General features: G+C 41.0%; 1 protein-coding gene across 1 annotated transcript in view; it reads left to right on the plus strand.

Annotated features, from left to right (window-relative positions):
- The first annotated feature begins 10,596 nt into the window (after nt 1–10,596).
- Nucleotides 10,597–13,458, plus strand: part of FHL2 (four and a half LIM domains 2) — a 107,852-nt gene continuing 104,990 nt past the window's right edge. The window contains exon 1 of the mRNA XM_089681235.1: nt 10,597–10,694. The gene's annotated coding sequence lies outside the window, so the exon portion shown is untranslated. The remainder of the gene's footprint in view (nt 10,695–13,458) is intronic.

Consider the following 13,458-nt stretch of genomic DNA (forward strand, 5'->3'; position numbering starts at 1 on the left):
ACAGATTGATTTTACTGTTGTGGGTTTAGTAACACTTTAAAGGATAAGTTCACATTTTCATATAAAATAATAAATGCACTTTTTTTTGCAGGTAAAAAAAATGTGCATTTATTATTTTTGTCTGCAGGAGCCTGTAAAGCATTGTACCAGCGATCAGCAGATTGCTGGTGCAATGCGGCTCTCCTGCAGATCTGTCAGTATATCTACTTGCTCGTACGGGATGTGCGAGCAAGCAGATATACTGACAGGAAGAATGAATGAACTACCATGGCACTCCACAGAGCTGTGGTAGTTAATTGAGGACTACAAGCCAACAGCCACTAAGGCTGTCGGGACTTGTAGTCTCTCATTCACAGAACACTGTGAGTGCGGCAGGTGGGTGGAGCCACACACGGTAGCGCTTTCTAAAAATTTGATAGCTAGCGAGGGGGGAGAAGATCCCCCACTGGCTGTCAAAGTGGAGAGCGAGGGGAGGGGCGGGGGCTGGTCTGATTGTAACATGTTACATGTTACACCCCGAATATGGGTGTAACATATAACATGTTACAAAAGGTGAAAACTTCCAAGAAACTGGAAATGCTAAGGTCTCACCAGAAGGTGAATTTGGGATTCTCAACATTCCTAGGATTGTGCCAGAAGGATTGTGACGTCATCATTGCCTAGGTGCTGTGGGCTGAAACTGGGGGGTAAGTACTTGTAAGTATATTTTCTGCCTTTGTGTATGAGGTATACTTTAAACTTTTAATTCTCCAAATTTCATACCACTAGATCCTTTATCTTGCTCTCAAAATGTCACCAATCTATAATCACATACCTTTAATAAATGTATTTAAAATAAAATTTAAACAAAACATGTACCCTACCAGGGTCCTGGTTACTCTAGTTGGATATTGGATGGTCAATTCATCTTTTATTATTATTATTATTATTATTATACAGTATTTATAAAGCGCCAATAGTTCGCTCAGCGCTGTACATTACAAAGGGGGACAGAACATGTGACAGAACAATACCAATACAATGCAAAACATGAAGGGATTGAGGGCCCTGCTCTTTCAAGCTTACAATCTAGGAGGGAGGGGATGGTGGCACAGGAGGAGATAGCTGTGGGGGATGGAGTGGTAGGAAGAGTGGAGGAGGTTGGCAAATTAGCAGGGGGTGGGGTAGGCTTCCCTGAAGAGATGGGTTTTCAGGGTGCACCTAAAGGAGAGGAGAGTAGGTGATAATCTGATGGGTTGGGGCAGGGAGTTCCAGAGGATGGGTGACACCCTGGAGAAGTCCTGGAGGCGGGCATGGGAGGAGGGGACCAGGGAACTGGAGAGAAGGAGGTCTTGTGAGGAGCGGAGTGTGTATGGTGGACAGCTGTACGTCAGTGTTAGGATTTTGAATTTGATCCCAGTGGAGGGATTGGGAGAGGGGGGTGGCGGAAACGGAGCGGTTGGAAAGGTGAATGAGTCTGGCAGTAGTATTCAGGATCGACTGAAGCGGGGATAGCCAGCGGCGAGGCAGGCCAGTGAGGAGGGAGTTGCAGTAATCGAGTCGTGATATGATGAGGGAGTGGATGAGCTGTTTAGTGGTTTCTGGGGTTAGGAACGTGTGTATTTTGGCGATGTTGCGGAGGTGGAGTCTGCACAAGTTTTTTAAAGATTGGACTTGGGGCTGGAAGGATAGGTTGGAGTCCAGAATGACACCAAGTACTCTGGCCTGCGGGGTCGGTTTGATGGTGGCGTTGTTGGATGTGATGGAGAAGTCAATGGGGGGTGGTGTGCGGGCTGGGGGGAAGACAAGAAACTCGGTTTTGGAGAGGATCAGTTTAAGGAAGTGGAGTGACATTCAGTCTGATATGTCGCTCAGTAGGTGTGTGATTCGGGCGGAGATCGAGGGGGTGAGGTGGGGGGTTGAGAGATAGATTTGTGTGTCGTCGGCATAGAGGTGGTAGTTGAAGCCGTGAGAGTGTATGAGTTGGCCAAGGGAGGAGGTGTAGATGGAGAAGAGAAGGGGCCCGAGGACAGAGCCTTGAGGGACCCCAACAGAGAGGGGGAGTAAGGGGGAGGTGGTTGCATTATAGGTAACGCTGAAAGAGCGTTGTGACAGGTAGGATGAGAGCCATGAGAGAGCAGAATCTCTGAGGCCGAGGGAGTGTAGTTTTTTGAGGAGGAGGGGGTGGTCCACTGTGTCGAAGGCCGCAGAGAGGTCAAGGAGTAGGAGCACTGAATAGTGGCCATTAGCTTTGGCGGTTAGCAGGTCGTTGGAGAGTTTGAGTAAAGCAGTTTCGGTGGAGTGTAGGGGACGGAAGCCGGACTGTAGGGATCGAGGAGGTTGTTGTCGTTGAGGTGAGAGCTTAGGCGGGTGTAGACTAGGCGCTCGAGGAGTTTAGATGTAAATGGGAGCAGGGAGATGGGTCTGAGGTTGTTCGGGTCATTGGGGTCCAGGGAGGGCTTTTTAAGTATGGGGGTGATGTGTGCATGTTTCAGAGGGGAGGGGAAAGTGCTGGAGGAGAGGGAGAGATTGAAGATGTGGGTGAGGGAGCGTAGGATGGAGTGGGAGGGAGGTCGTAGGAGTTGTGAGGGGATAGGGTCGAGGGGGCAAGTGGTGAGGCGGGCATCAGAGAGGATCTTGGAGACTTCCTCGATGGTAGTAAGGTCAAAGGTGCGGAGTGTTGGGGAGCTTCAGTATGAGGAATGTAGGGTGGGGTGGAAGTGCAGGTCAGAGCAGTGGTGGGGCCGTGGGAGAGGGGTGATGAGGGGGTAGCTGAGTGAGGGGGAACAGGGTTGGAGGGAGTTTGAGCAGCGACGAAGTCCCTGCGGATTATGTCGAGGGGGAGGGGGGATGAGGGGGTAGCTGTGTGAGAGGGGACGGGTTGAGAGGGCGTGTGAGTTGCGACGATGTCCTTGCGAATTGTGTCAATCTTGTTTTTGAAGTGATTGGCAATCTCAAGGGCAGTGAGTGAGGTGCTGGGTGGAGGTGGGGGTGGCGAGAGTAGAGAGTTGAAGGTGGAGAAGATTCAGCGAGGATTGGAGGAGAGGGCCTTGATGAGGGTCAGGAAGTAGGCTTGTTTGGCTGCGTGGAGGGAGGAGGTTTAGGTGTGGAAGGCAGATCTGTAGCGGGTGAAGGCTTGTTGGGATTTGGTTTTGCGCCATAGGGCACGACTGTGTTGTTTGAGGGTTTTGGTGTGATCAGTCTGCCAGGGCTGGAGCGGTCAGGGTCTGATGTTGCGTGTGGTTAAAGGCGCTAGTGAGTCAAGGGCTGTTGACAGCGCGTTGTTGTAGGCAGTCATAGCCAAGTCGGGGCAGGACAGGGGGAGGATGCTGTCATGGAGTTGATCAGCTGCAGAGTGGAGGGGGACAGGGTTAAGGTTGCGGAGGTTACGGCTGGTAGTAGTGTGACATTTGGAGGGGTAGGCGTTGGAGGATGAGGAGATATAGAAGGTAATCAGGTTATGGTCAGAGAGAGGGAAGGGGGTGTTAGTGAGGTTGTGGGGAGCGCAGCGGTTAGAGAAGAGAAGATCAAGGATATTACCGTCGGAGTGGGTGGTGGATTGTATACACTGTGCAAGTGCAAAGGAGGAGGTTAAGTGGAGGAGATGGGATGTGTCCGGGTTGTTGAGGTTGACAGGGATGTTGAAATCCCCAAGGATGATGGTGGGTAGCTCAGAGGAGAGGAAGAAGGGTAGCCAGGAGGAGATGTCATCCAGGAAGCGGGATATGGATCTAGATGGCAAGTGGATACATTTTAATTGCATTAATCATAGAAGTCTGATTTTTACATAGGTTGTGCATATCAACAACCGACAGACACCCCCACTATCAGAGATGGAATCTATGGGATTGATCTACTAAAAGCAAATGAGCTGTTCATTTTGCAAGGGAATTCGCCCTAGAGCTTAGTGAATGAGGTGAAGCTCTGATGACTTCCATCATCCAATCATGTGCAAGCAAAAATGCTGTAATTTTTCTTTCATGTTATTGGGTATTCTTAGCAAAGCAAAACTTCACCACATTAACTGAGCCCCCTGGGCAAATTTATTTGCAAAGTGAACAGCCTATTTGTCTTTACTAAATCAACCTGACAGCTACCAAACAATTACTGCTAGTAATATATTCCTAGTGTATGTAAAGGCATTTTTTTGAATTTTTGGAAAGAGTAGGGAAGGGTTAAACCCTCTGTCAATTTTTTATTGCTGTCTGTGACACCCAGGGCTGCTGTTAGAAACCACGGGGCTCCATACAGCCAACCTGACAAACCACACCCCCTAAAAAAAAAGCACAGTCTACTATGCTTCAGTTATGAATGAACACAATGTGTGATGGGTACTGATCTCTCATTGTGTTCATTCTGGAAAACAAGGGGCTGGTAAATGCAACATATTTAGCGGTCCCTTCCCCCAACTCTCCATCTTGAAGGATCCTATTATGTGCTTGCAGCTGCCAGTGGAAAGGAGAGGAAGTAAGCTGGCAGCACTGCAGGGGTGGAGGCACACAGGAGGGCCTGGGCAGCAGGGGGAAATGTATGGTGCACAGGGAGAGCAATGGGTGAGGGGGGGAATTACTGAAAGCAATCCTTTGTATGCCCTCTTTGCAGCAGCTGAAAGTCAGCTTTCAGCCGCTGCAGAAAAAGCCATACAAGGGATCGGTTCCAGTAACTGCCCCCCAGCCATACTAATCACGCTCCCTGCCCACATCCAATTCACTCAGCTGTCTGGGCCCCCTTGCTGCCCTGGACCCCATACAGGAGGACTGGTGGTGCCCCATTATCCACGGCCTTGGTGACACCATTGGAGTGCTATACCCCTCTTTTTATCTTGGTGACCATATCTGAAAGGGATGGGAAATTCAAAAATTTTGAGTTGTCTTCAAAGTAAAAGTTGAGCAAAAACCCTCCAATAGAAACACCGGTGTCTAAGACAACTCACTAAGGCAGCCATTGTCAACCAGGGTTCCTTTAGAGGTTGCTAGGGGTTCCTTGAGCTGTGGCTGATTAACCTATCTGATAGAGCTTGCATAGTTCCAGGGGAAAGCCACTTGGCAAAGCTAGCAGCATGACACTAATGCACTTTTTTGTTATCTGTAAGGGTGGCATTAATCCTACTGACAACCCCTGAAAATTATTTTAGAGGTTCCTCTCAGGGAGGAGGTTGAGAAAGGCTGCTTTAAGTGCTCTTTCACACTATATGTGCATACAAAACTCATTAAAAAATGCAGTAGAGTAGAGATACACATTTACATGTTATATGTTTCAGTGCATTTTCAATGCTATAAGAGTAGGATTTGTCTTTCTCTCCTAGTCACTGGTTGCAGGTGTATTGATGTAGAGTGTTTTTTAGCTTCTGCTCCCACTTTAAAGTGGAATTAAACTCTCCAAATTTAAAAACTGACAACAAGCTATTGATCTCTTCTGTCATAACTGCTTCTCCCTGATTGTCAGTGTACCCTAAGCCATGCATAGGCACCTCTCTGCTGCTCATGCTTTGCATGCATGGAAGTGATGTCATCATGGCCCCGACAGTCATGTGGCTGCAGAATACAAACCTGGAAGGAAGAATGGAAGATAATGAAAGTTCCCATGACAGCTTAACCGCTTCCCATCCGCCCTATAGTAGTAATACTGCTACAGGGCGGCACGGGTACGCAAAATCATGCATATATACGTGATTTTGCATTACCGGGTAAAGGGCGCATGACAGCCACGCTCGCGCTTTACCCGCGCCGCTATTCACATCCTCAGTTGTCAATCACCGGGTCCCGGCCAGTGATTACTCGCTGGTACCTGGTTATCGAGGAGCATTACTGATGGAGGGAGAGAACTGTATGTACACAATATAGTTCTCTCTCCTGTCAGCTCCTGAACACTGTTTTGCATGGCTGTGCATAGTAGAGCCATGCAAACAGTGTGCTTACAGTGAAGCACACACACAGCACACAGTAAAACAGCACACAGTTAACCCTTTGATTGCCCCACATGTTAACCCCTTCTTGCCCAGTGCCATTAGTACGGTGTCAGTGCTTTTTATTAGCACTGATCACTGTACTGGTGTCACTGGAGATGTCAGTGACACCAAGTCAGTTCCCCCCAGTGTCAGAATGCCAGCCACAGTCCTGCAGTCCCACTATAAGTCGCTGATTTGTTGAAAGAAAAGGGGTGCTGTTGTGCTTAGGAAAAAAATTACATATATAAAAGAATTGACTGTATATAAGATACCTATATAGCAGCAGTCACCAAACATCAATTTGGACATTTTGTTCACTTTTATACATTTTTTATAAGTGTCATGCGTTTATTTTTTATGCATGTTTGTCACACATAGTGTGACACAGTTATTTCACTTCAGTGTTTATTGACACGTGTGATTTAATTTGTTTCACGCAATTTTTTATGTTTGGTTAGACATTTGTTTCTGGGGGTATTCTTTGGTTAGTATTGTAATAAGGAGTTTTTCCTGGATTTATGTGCGTTTTTCTTTCTCCTTCAGTCCTAATTTTGGACAGTGTTTATGTATCAGTCCCATTTGGACTATTCTATATTATTGTTTGAGTGTTCACCATCACCTTAGATCCTAATTAGGATCAATTCATATATACACCCACTTTGCGAGATCATTGGTATAGACACTTTTAGTTATTGGTATCACTTTGAATCCCGTAGTGGATTGTTATTCACTTTCTTCACAAGAGGATCCCCAAAGGATCAGGTTACTTTCAGACACTATTAGTATTTACTTTTGATCTTATGAGGATCAAGTCACTTATAATTTTTTTCGTTTATTTATTTTAGAATTTATCACATGTATTTTTGTGTGTTTATGTCATGGTATTCACTTATGCATGTTAATATATATTATATATTTTAGGTAGCACTACATCATTTATTTCATTTACTGTGCTTAGGATATTTTTATATTAGTAATATGTTCACTGATCCTTTTAGTAAGTTTACGGGTGGTCCTCCCTATATATTGACAGCCACAGATCAACATATAGGTTACATATTTGGTCTAGCAAGTAATGAAAGGTTTGATGCAGGGGCAGACTGACAACTCATGGGGCCCCGGGCAATAGGGGATCATGGGGCCCCTGTGTCCTCACCCACACTCAAACCACACCCAAAATGAACACACCCACACCCTATGAAAGGTACCAGGGACATCTCATGGGGCCCCCTACTGACCCCGGGCCCTCCGGCATTGCCCAAGTTCCCTAATGGTCAGTCCACCCCTGGTTTGATGTTATACTGTCTATATGTTTGATAAGACATAAACGTTTTAATTTCTCTAGGCATTTTTTGAGTAGTTTTGCTTGGTCCACATTTCCCACATCTAAAAAACCTCCTTCTTGAAAAAATGAAAAAGAAAGCTTTTTAGGAGATTTGGGATATTATGTACCAATTTCGTCCTCAACCCAGGTGCTCTCCTATAGATAAATTATGGTTTTCTAGGGAGTATAGTTTTTAATGTGGGATCCTTACATAAGATAGGCCAGTGTTTCTGAAAGCTCCGCTCCACAGCTTTATAATGTTGGTTTAATCCTGTAATGTAGGCTAGTTCTCCTTTGTTTATTGATGATCTACATTGCTCATGGAGTAGAATGGATCTATCCAGGGTGCCTACTTTTTCTCTTACTATTCTAAGTTCATCTACAGGATAGCCCTTTTGTTGGAATCTCTGTATGAGGACATCAGTTTGCTCCTGGGTTGAGGACGAAATTGGTACATAATATCCCAAATCCCCCTAAAAAAACGTTCTTTTTAATTTTTTCAAGAAGGAGGTTTTTTTAGATGTGGGAAATGTGGACCATGCAAAACCACTCAAAAAATGCCTAGAAAAATGAAAACGTTTATGTCCCATCAAACATATACAGTATAACATTAAACTTTTCATTACTTATCAGACCAAATATGTAACCTATATGTTGATCAATATATAGAGAGAACTACCTGTAAACTTACTAAAAGGATCAGTGAACATATTACTACTATAAACAAAAATTATCCTAAGCACAGTGTATCCAACCACTTCAACCACTTGGTACACAATAAAAACCCCTCTCATTTATCCTTCCTTGCCATAGATAAAGTAGATAGACATTGGCGAGGATCACACATGACCAGAGAAATTTCAAAAAAGGAAACCCAATGAATTTATGTACTCCAAACATTAGCGCCAGAAGGGTTAAATGTAGCAACTGATCTAAACTGACGAATTTATAAGAAAGTATCATTACCACTGAATATTGAGGTCTCTTGGTCCCAAAAAATAAAATTAATTTTATAACATTTTTAAAAAAATATATATTTTTTTCAATTTACAGATAATTTATATCATTGAGGTATTTTACATTTAGCTTGATTGCCACGGGCATATATATATATATATATATATATATATATATATATATATATATATATATATATATATATATGTAACGTAGGCATATAGTGATATTCACAGCAAATTTTGTATTTTGCACCTTGAATATATGGGGGGCATTCCCCCTCCAGAATGTCATGGTTTAGTATGGGAATAAATCCACTATAATGACATTATGGATAGGGTTATATTTAGAACTTTTATATTTTATATATTTATTTTAATTTTGGTATTATTTAATATTAATAATTTTACACTCATTTTTTCTGAGATTAATATATATAATTTTCCATAATAAAATATCCAAAGTTATTTCTGAATGCAGAGACGCAGCAGGGATAATTTTTTAAAATTTGTAAAAATTTTTTGGGGATTTTGTTGTTTATAAATGCATTTACCCTATTTTGTATAGTAACATGCATTGGGGAACCTTCCCCTTTAAGAACACCATGCAGTGATGATATCATATATATATATATATATATATATATATATATATATATATATATATATATATATAATAAAATTGTTGTTTATGTATATCCATAGTTTATGTGGGCACTGGCTGTATTCAGCAATGTTGCAGTTATTTATAGTTATAAAAACCGAGTGCCACAGCTGCAGTATATTGGAAATTGAATTGGTGACTGACGGGTATAAATACCTTCTTCAATATCGTGGATTTTGTACTTCCTGAAGACGACCTATTGATGGAAACGCATCGAGGGCTTATGAAGCAACTTCCGCTGACGTCACTTCCAATATTTGGAACGCACGCTGGAATGCATCGGCCATCTTAATTCCTATAATACACAAAGCTGAATACACCTAGTGCCAGGAAAGTCACTTTTTTTGTGAGTGGAATTTCTATTGTTTGACCCCATATTAAAGTTCTATACAGTTTTACACTATGGGATGTCTGGTTTTGTTTTAATTTATGCTGAAAATATGAAATACTGCCTGTGGAGGAGAGGAGTTTCCTAACATTGATGCAGTCCTAGTGGAAAGTTATTGGTTACTACCAGCAACCGCGGTTATAAGGGTGAAGGAATATTGGCCATCAGGACTGGATTGCATATTGGGATAGTCCCAAAAAGTGAGTGTGACTTACCTAGAGATAGGTGGTCATGAAATGACGGTAAGTTTACATCTATGTGGGACACCAGTGTGAACCTTTTTAGCAAAGACATGTAGCAGAATACATTTTGCCCTAAATTTATGACAAATTTGATCTTTAAAATTTTTTTACTGGACATGTTTAATAACAAAAAGTCAAAAATATTGTTTTTTTCTCAAAATTGTTTTTTTTTCTTTTATTTTCTTACAGTGCAAAAAATAAGAACCGCACAGGCGATCAAATACCACCGAAAAAAAGCTCTATTCATGGGAAAAAAAGAAAGTCAATTTAATTTGGGTGCAACATTGCATGACCACGCATTTGTCAGTTAAAATAATGCAGCACCAAAACGCCAAAAATGGCCTGGTCAGGAAGGGGGGTAAATCATTTGGAGGGCAAGTGGTTAAAGCACTGACACTACAGTTCTGGGTGGGATCACTTGACAGGTAAGTCTGCCATTATGTGCTAATAAGCTGTGCATACTAGTACATTATGGCATAAAGCTCACAAGAGAAAAAATACAAGGTTCAATTCAGCTTTAATAGGACTTGTGATATCTGATCTTGTTAGAACAATGCCTGGCTAGCTGGTAAACAGGAGGAGTGGGCTCCACAAGACAGCTGGACTAGGAGAGCTGTGGGTATAAATCCAGTCCTGTTCACATCTACCTGCATACTTGTCCTGGGTTAGTGACCCAAAATCTTCATGCCATTGGGTCAGAATGAAAGCCTTCTTTCCTTTAACTTCCCATTTTGAATTAAGTGTGTCTTCAATACACTTTATTTCATTTAATAGGCCCAGACAAATCAAAAAAGTTTGGACTTTTAACTTTAATAACCATTATTATACCTTTTTTGCAGTCTAGCAAAATGATTAAGTCAGGCCAAAATCCTAACATATGTGCAGTTCTTTTAGAATTGAAATTGCAAAACCATGTGTGTGTAGTGGTAATTCTTTCCTTCATCTGCAGTATCACATTGTTTCAGACGTCTTATTAAACTTCTGTGACTTTGATGCCTTAAAAGGATGCTGACACTGAGGTGTTTGCATCCTTTATCTTGGACAAAAGATACAGTATTAATAGCTCAACAGGCAGAAGAATGTCATCCTCCCTATTAGCAGTGTCATTGTTGAAGTAATACGGACCATCAAAACTCTGCAGAAGTTATTTTCTCTCCCTCAGTCTGCTAGGAGAGGTGACCCAACACACAGCAGGTGAGTGGTACCCAACTGTTAGCTCATTATAACATCTACCAAGTTTTCAGATGTCAGGATATTTCTCCTGGTTAAGAACTGACAATTATTTGAAACAAAAGCAGTTTTCATTATTTAATTTTTATGGGCTATGCTAAATTTTACTGTGGCGTTAAAGTAACACTAAACTCCAGTTTAAAGAAAATGTATTCTTAACTCATGAAAGTACCTTCTATTGCTCTCAACCTCCTCCAACTCTCCAAAATCTTTTTTTTTTGCTGCTGTGGTCCAACTTCCTCTTAGAGGGTGGCCACATTTATTCTTCTGGGTCCCACTATATAAAGGAACATAGCCACTATCTCTTGTTTAATCCCAAAATGGACCATGGACTATAGGATTTGTAGTATGCACATGACCACTAATGGCCACTGCTCGTTCCAAAAAATACAGAAACCCACAGCAGTCAATCAAATTTCAATTTACTGAAATGATCAGTGGTATATAGAATTTTTATTCCTACTGTACTTCATTCTCTATTCTTTGCTTGATTTAATAAACTTGAATGATTTGGGATCAGGTATAATTTTATGAAAATAAACCAGGTAAAGTGTGCATTTTTGGTTTTACTTGTCCAATCACCAAACCCTTATTTAAGGAATTCATACATTTACTGTTTTACAATACTATACAAGCTTGAAATAAGATGGGGCTAACTTATCTGCTCACCAGTATGTATAATGTGGAAAAATAGTTAACACAGGCCAACACACATTTTGGTGCCTCAAATGTTAGACCTGTTCCTGGGTATATTTGACCCGCTGATTCCAAAAATGGCACCAATTTTCCCTAACAGCTCTTCTTTTTGAGATACAGTATGAATGCCATATACCATACTTCACTCTGGTTGCCCACCGAAAATAAAGATATTTTAATGTAGTGTTTTATATAATCGCCCTGTAGCATAAAAGAAACACATAAAAAAGTAGCCGTAACTTCTCTGGTACTTGATCTGCAAAAATTAAAATATATGAGTGGCAGTATACACACACCTCGTATATGATCATAACTGTATTACAGTTAATAACTTACACTATAGAATCCAATGTTTCCAATGTAAAATTACAGTTGGAAATACATAAACATGTTCACTATATCTGCTAACTTCTACACAAAAACACAAACTAGGTAACAGAACAAGTTGATCAGCAAGATCTTTTCAAAAACAGACTAAAAAATTATATAAATTTGACCATATCTAAGAAACCAGAGCTGATTCATTCTAGCCAATGCAATGTTCTGAATCAGTGCCCAAATAACCCCAAGAACAGCTCTAAAAAGCAAGGCACCAGGAAAGAATATTTTCTGTTGGGCTGTATAGTCTGACAAAAAAATTCAAATATCATTCAGCCAAATAAGATAGCTGTTATGTTATATTTAATAACAAAATCAGATCGAAAGACTTTGTAGATTTTTTTTTATACAGATTGTGCTATACATAAGGTACTATGGTGTCCGTTTATGAACCAGCAGTAATAGATCGCTGCTCAGTTCTCCGGCATTCTCGGAGAACACAGTTCTCCTGTGAATGCCGTTTATGAAGCATATGTAGATCAGTTCTCCAAATGAAGGGAGAACGGTCTACAAGCACTGGAAAACGGCTGATTTTACTATAATCTCGCGAGATTACAGTAAAAGATCAGTTTACTAAACAGAGGTAAATTATCTCTGCTTAGTTTGCTGTCCCTCCGATTCCCCAGCTCTGGGCTGGAGAATCTGGAGAGAGAACACAGATCTCCAGTGAAGGGCTGAACATGTTCTCCTGAGTGTTATAAACTGTGAATGACCATAAAAGGACACCTAAATTCATTTATTGCATGCTAATTCCAAAAATCAAAGAACAAGAACAAGGTAACATTATTTAACATTAATTTAACATTTATTAACATTTAACATTAATATGTTACAATAATATTTAGAGTACAACAGAGGTAAGAATAAAAGGGGTCAAGGCCAATATACAAATATGCTGCTAAACATTAAAAAGAGTATTTTTCTAAAACTATTTCATCATGGTTTCTTTTTTTGTTTTGTTTTGTTTATTTTTTTGTTTTTTCTTTTCAGCCTCTTATAACTTAATGATGTCATTACAAATATTAGAAATGTAAATAAATGTCTTTTTCAGAACTATTGGAAATAAACATGTATAGCTAATATTCAGATATTCAAAGTACACATTACAATTTTCTTTAATTTTCAAAGTACACTACTGTACCATACAATTGCAGTATATGTAGTTATTTATGGATACTATAATAATGTATATAAAATGAAACACACAAATGCTTGGCTGTGAGAGTTCGCAGACTGATAACTAGCAGATTTTTGGCAAACCTGTAATTGGCCTAGGCTAGGCAAATAAAAGGATTATTTGCTGGCAGGCTCCATAAGGAGTCAATGGATACCTTTCCTACACTGTTCAGCTGCCCTGATCAGTCTCTGAACATTCCTGTGCATGTTCTGACATTCAGAAAGTTGAAATTTGCTAAGAATATTCATACTTACCCCCATTCCCTTTCCCCAACATCCCTATTAATTTCCATGTGGCTGTGTTAGACCTGACAACTGGCTGCTCAGGCATTAATCATTGCACTGTAGGTGTCAGGAAAAAGTGGCATGTTCTTCCTTACCTGGAAGTACCAAGTAGATAAAGTAGAACTAAAGTCAGCAAAACTTTCCTCTCCTTCAATTGTCCAAAGTCTATCACTGGCACCAGCATCTTCTACCT

The sequence above is a fragment of the Staurois parvus genome, unplaced genomic scaffold, assembly GCF_062004578.1.
Source record: "Staurois parvus isolate SC_StPar_1 unplaced genomic scaffold, SC_StPar_1.0 ptg000262l, whole genome shotgun sequence".
Taxonomy (NCBI): domain Eukaryota; kingdom Metazoa; phylum Chordata; class Amphibia; order Anura; family Ranidae; genus Staurois; species Staurois parvus.